The sequence below is a fragment of the Pezoporus occidentalis genome, unplaced genomic scaffold (genome assembly GCF_034315485.1).
Source record: "Pezoporus occidentalis ecotype Australia unplaced genomic scaffold, CSIRO_AGI_Poc_V1 ctg84, whole genome shotgun sequence".
In the NCBI taxonomy this organism is placed as follows: Eukaryota; Metazoa; Chordata; class Aves; order Psittaciformes; family Psittacidae; genus Pezoporus; species Pezoporus occidentalis.
Window position 1 is genome coordinate 1,444,017 of NW_026916203.1, and position 6,000 is coordinate 1,450,016.

Consider the following 6,000-nt stretch of genomic DNA (forward strand, 5'->3'; position numbering starts at 1 on the left):
CGTGTGGCAAAGAGCCGTTGCACCAGCCCTATCCCACCTTTCCGTGCCAGCCCTGTGTCTCCGCTAACAGCATCAGATGCAGTGGCTGGCTGCTGTCAGGCCCCAGCTTGGGTCTAGCTGTTCTGTGTCCAAACAAATCATAGGCTTTGCAAGAAGCACCGAGCATGCCCGCAGGAGTAAGTCATGGCTGTAGCAGGCTGGCAGAGGTCCTGCCATTTGGTCTGCCTCACACTCCACAGCAATTTAGCCCCTTCTAGTTTTCAGAGGTTGAATCTGCCCAGGTTTGAAAACGGTCGTGCCATGATACCTTACTTCAGATGCATTGACTACTACTGTGAACACGCTGAACGCATCTTTTACCACTGTTGGTGTGCTTCTTTCTTAAAGCGTGTCATTGAGACACACCCCTGCGACTTGAAGTCAGGATGTATGTGTTAGCATCACTACTTTCTTTTCTCCTCACATGAAATCCCCCAAAAAGTTGGTAAGACTGTAATAACACAGAAAAATTCGGCCCATGAAGCACAGTAGACTGTTGCAGGAGCCAAGATCATTGCAAAGATTTTCCATCTTTGGACCTTTTCCCAGTATCTTGCAGAACCTGCTCGTTCCAGTATCTTACAGAGCCTACTTGAGGTCTTGATTATTTGTAACTTCTCCCTCCATTTCTCCCACTGGGCAAAAACTTCCACATGTCTAATTCTGTCTTGGAAAGGTGGTGCAGGACTCCTGCAGTTACTGGGGATGGACGTTAGGAGCTACTATGGAGGGCATTGCTGACAGCTGAGAAACCACCTCTCATCCGTGGTGCGCTGCTGTACGTACTGACTGCTTCTAATTCATTTTTTTAACACAGGGGAATGAGAAAGAGCAGTTGAAAAATCATCTGAGCAGTGGGGACTATACAGGAAGTAATCTGGGGAAGAACAAAAAAATGGGGGCTGGTGTAGGAGCAGAAAGGGACTGTCAACCAGGAAAAGCTAGGAATAAAACATGAAGTAGGTTAGGGTAAAGAATGCCAACACTTGGTGCAAGGCAAAATACAGGAAAGATGCAGATGGCCCTGTACAGAATCTAGGGTTTTTAATCAGGAGTTTTAAAACTTGGCATTACAGTGCTGTTCAGCAAAAAGCTGCACACTCAAGGATCTCACCATTTCATATTTACTCTATTCCCCTTCTAGTGGCTGATTCCCACAGAAAATGCAATGCTTCTTACACCATTTGTTCTGTTAATGTAGTTAATTTGTTCTGTTAATGTGAATCAAAAAATCCAGATTTGCCATAATCTACATAAGATGTAATTTCCAAATTTCTTTTTTCTTAAGGGGGAAATTATATTTAAATCTACAGTAAACTAACACTTAGATTACAAAAAAAGGCTTCAGGATTTGGGATACGTATTATTAAGGTTGATTCTTAAAGCCTTTGTTCTTTCTTTTTTTTTCATGGAATATTTGGTTGATTCATTGAACAGAGTAGTAGGGTGCCTGGAGGGAAAAAAACAGGACTATGAACAAACCAGTCCTCTGCAGACCTTCTGTCTTGCTTCTTAAAAAAAGTCAAAAACTGATGGATGAGGCAAGTACCACAGAGAGACAGTAGTGGTCAGGTGGCTAGGAGAACAAATGTTGCCACAGACCATCAGACCCTGTTCTCCTTGCTGTTAGAGGGTTTCTGGGTGATACTAAGTCATTCACTGAAATACCTGCAGAAAGCCGAAATGAATTTTTTGCTTTCTGGGCTCCTTCTCAAGACACATGTGATTTAACTTGCAGAAATATGCAGAACTGGTATTTGCAACTGAGGCCAATGAAAGCAATGAGCTTAGACCTTCCCTCACAAGGATCCTTTACACAAAAAAACTGTAATGTTTGTAATTAATAAACTAATTTCTTAGAACATCATTGAACTGTAAGGAAATTAACTGTTCTTCTGTTGGTTCACTGTTTCAGTGGTGTATGTGGAGTAGCATGAGAGGTCACAACTTAGGATTACAATAAAACTGTATTTTGGATCATAGTAGTTTCAGAATCATAGTAAAGCAGTGAAGAAACCAGGGCCCAAACTCAGAGTGGTATTTGGTCTTGCACTTTAAAGCTGCATCATGATGTGTATTTGTTTGAGGGGGCAAATACAGGTTTCTATAAAACTGTGTCATGATATATATATATGGACCAATTTGGGTTTTGTAGGCAACATTGTGACATGTCGTTTTCACAGGTTCTGATTGTGTGACTCTTCCTATTATTGTGGTCACAAATTTTTTTTAGGTGACACTTAAGATTAGACAATACCTGTTTAGATACAGGCTTAGTTCTGTTGCATTAGATACATGTAGTACTCTGTCTTCTAGGATACACTATAGAAGGTGGACATGGCAAAGTTGCCAACTTTTTTTATTGTTATGTGTCAAGAATTTCCTTTTGTGATGAATGCAATCTTCTTGTTTTACCTTCAGTATTGTGACTATGTTTTTGTTACCCATTTAGGGTTAGATGGGAACCTGAGTACTGTGGCTGAGACAAACTTATGCAGAAGTGCAGTACCAGATCTGTAGTCATATGAAGAAGTTTCATCTTAAATACAGACATGTCTTAAGCTGAGTAGATTTTCTTTTAGATCTCAGTTTTGGATTTGGGCACCTAAAGTTTGTCTAATCCCTTCCTTACATGACAAATTATTTTTCTGGATCTAGCCTCTAATAGCAAACAGAGGAAACTAGGTTTTCCATAGTTACTTCCTTAGTGACCAGGCTGCTGTTATCTAAATTACATTTTCTATTACAGGCTACAGAAACCTTATCTCTAGCTGTTAAGGAACTGTACAGTCAAGTAAACTCCGTAAGTGAAGGAATCTACCATCCAAACAAGGAAGAAAATACAGAAATATTGTATGGGTCTAATGTTTACCATTTTCCAACTGCATGCTACTCGTAAGAGTGCATAAATATACAATTATTGTTATTAATAATATTGTAAAAAAAAAATCTAAAAATATTTACTGGCAAGGGTTTGTTTCCACACCAGGTCAATGAATGTTAAATAATGAGATTGAGAAATACTATGTCTGTTTTAAAATTTATGTAACTTCTATGTACATAAATATGCATTTAGTGCTTAGGGACAAATTATTTTGGTCAGGGTATTGTAAATTTATTGTCATGATATAAAACCATTACTATTGGATTGGACAAGTCATCGATAGTTGCTTATCTGAAAACTGTAACTAGCCTCAGAAATTTTGTAGTGATATAAGAATTTGGCAAACTTTGCAGTTCATCTTCAAGAAACAGGTTTTTCTCATTTTATTCTTGAGTTAAATGCTTACACATTAATGTCCCATCCTTTGTAGCAACAGTTGCAATATGAGAAAAGGAGACAGTTTCTTAGGTCCATAACATACGGTATTTGATAGGTAGTTGTATTTGTGAGTATGTTAGAGAGGGGTAGAATATTTTTCATTTGCCTGAGATATTTCTTAATGGAAATGGAACTCAGTGTGTTCCACTGAGTATTGAAAAACAGTTGTGGTTATTCAGAAATTTTTATTTCTTCTGAGGTTCCTTTGTATACTAAGCTTTTTGTGAGTGTTTTTTTAATTATACAAAAATGACTGAGATAATAGCACATGCATATATACATGATACTAGAATGGGGAGAACTTGCAAGGTATAGTAATTATGAGTAGTACATTTTGATGTACATTCTTATAGGACAAGTTAGAACTACAGGATCCCTTTCACCAAGTGCTGACACCCCCTTACAATCTTTTTCATGAGCCATATGTCTTAAGCTGTGTAAAGGATGTTTGCCTTGAACGCTGACGTAATTTTTCATAATGGATGGCCTGTTTTCCCACCATCTGTAACAAAGCCCTTTTCTGTTGGAGAACCTTGAACTGAACAGTCTTGCCTTAATCATAGATTGGCTGGGTCAGAACAGCTGGATTTTGAGAGGCACAACAAATGTTAATTTAATGCGAATGGCATGACAAAAAAAGATATCTTCAGTAGTCTGAAAGTAAGCTGTGACAAGCCACATGTTCTTAACTGGCTGAATGGGTGTAAAAGCACATGAAAGTTTACTGAAATTATTACAGAACAATCATTTCTATAACAAGAAGCACTCAAATCAAAGTTTTGAATAACAAAAAAAAAAAAAATTGGTGTTGGACAAGCTTGTTTGTTCATGATGTATCTAGCCATTACACAATGCATCAATGTATTTTTACAAAGCAAAAGAATGCTTTCTTTGCTGAATGCTATCAGATATCGGGTTTTTACTTGTACTCATTCATGTCTGTAATTATATGGACATTTTCTAATAAAAGAACAAAAACACAAGAAAAAATGAACAGTGAATGTTTTATTCTCAAAATAAAAGTTGACTCTTTCAGTGTTCAACACAAAGCAAAGGTACAGCACAGAGAGAAAAGCCTTTATCGTAAGCAATGCAACACTGGCTAAAAGCATAGGCTAAAAGTAAATCATAGGCTGAACTAAGGAAAGGAAATATGAACATTGTAGAATGAAACATTTGGTGTCATTCCATCCTCAATAAAAACAGTGATCAGAGTTATCATGTAATACTAGAGTTACATCTCATCTCCAAACAAGGTATAGCCAGTTTTCTGCACCTCCAAGCATCCTAAATGTAATAACGCCATCTCTAGGAAGCATAATAGCAAGGCAGTATTTAATAAAAAAATACGGTATTATCCTAGTTATTGTTAGAGTTATTCACAACTGGGAAACCATTCTGGGAAATGCAAATCTTTAAATGCAAACATAGTTTAAGGGGAATAAACTAATGGGTGGAGATAAGGTTCTGCATTAGTAATATCAAAGTAAAAAGCAATGTCTCAGATATGTTGTAAGAAGTCACAGAGTAATATCAGTTTAGATTTTTAATGAACTAGTTTCTAATAAATATTAAAAAGTAAACAGTAATTAAAATGTTCATCAGAGCGGCAAATGTTATACTTGTTAAAAAGGCCTGTTACAAGTGTAAAATTAGTACTACTTCAGAAAGTCTGTTTTATAAGTTTAGTAACAGAAATAAATGTAAACCAAGCTTAGCTTATGTTTTGCTGTGATACATTTCTATAAAATATTACCTTGACTATATGACTTAGCCTCTACAGTACAAAAAATGGGTCAAATATCAGTCATCTATATTCATACAAAGATTAAATGTATTAGAGACATGTTTCATTCTTTCTGAACTTTTAACAGGGGCAAAAAACTTATGATTATGGAACATCACTAATGCTCTTATGAATTACGTGATTTGAATCCACAAGTTTTAAACCATGTGCTATAAGGAAGAAGCTGAGCACATCTACAATGCTCTCACATTATGCAGTAATGGCCTAAGCAGCCACAATAGTCAGAAGGACATTTGGTAGTGAATATTTTGCTGTGCTTTGGAGCAATGCCTCAGAGTGTATGCGACTATATGGGAATGTGTTATTTCATGTCCCAGCTTGACAGAAAATAACTATTCATTTCTACAGAAGTTCTAAATCTTTATTTGAACAGGTAACTCACTGTAACTTCAAATGCAAACATCCCTAACAATGTTGGACATTTCTAATGTTTGGTATGAAAACTAATTAAATCACAGCATATATTTGCAATTTTCCTTTTCTTGGAAAAATGTTGACAATGTGGAACAAAATTTCCATAAGTCTATTGTTGCTTACTGCCTTTTAAATATAAAGCTTTGAAATTGCAGGCACAAAGTGTGCTGTATTTTCAGATGGTATTCTGGTTCTTATTTTTTCCTTTGATCCCTTTTCAATTCAGATGAAAAGTAAAACATGAAAAGAATATTACAAATCAACTTCGCCTTTTGAAAAATACTTTTTTTCTGTTGACTGATGCAATTGACTATTGGCAAGAAGTTTGTAAAAAATTGTCCTTAATGTGTGAGCCTCTGTAAAAAGCAACCAAAAAAAAAAAAAAAAAAAGTGTAGGCAGCCCAACTCTAAAGAGCCC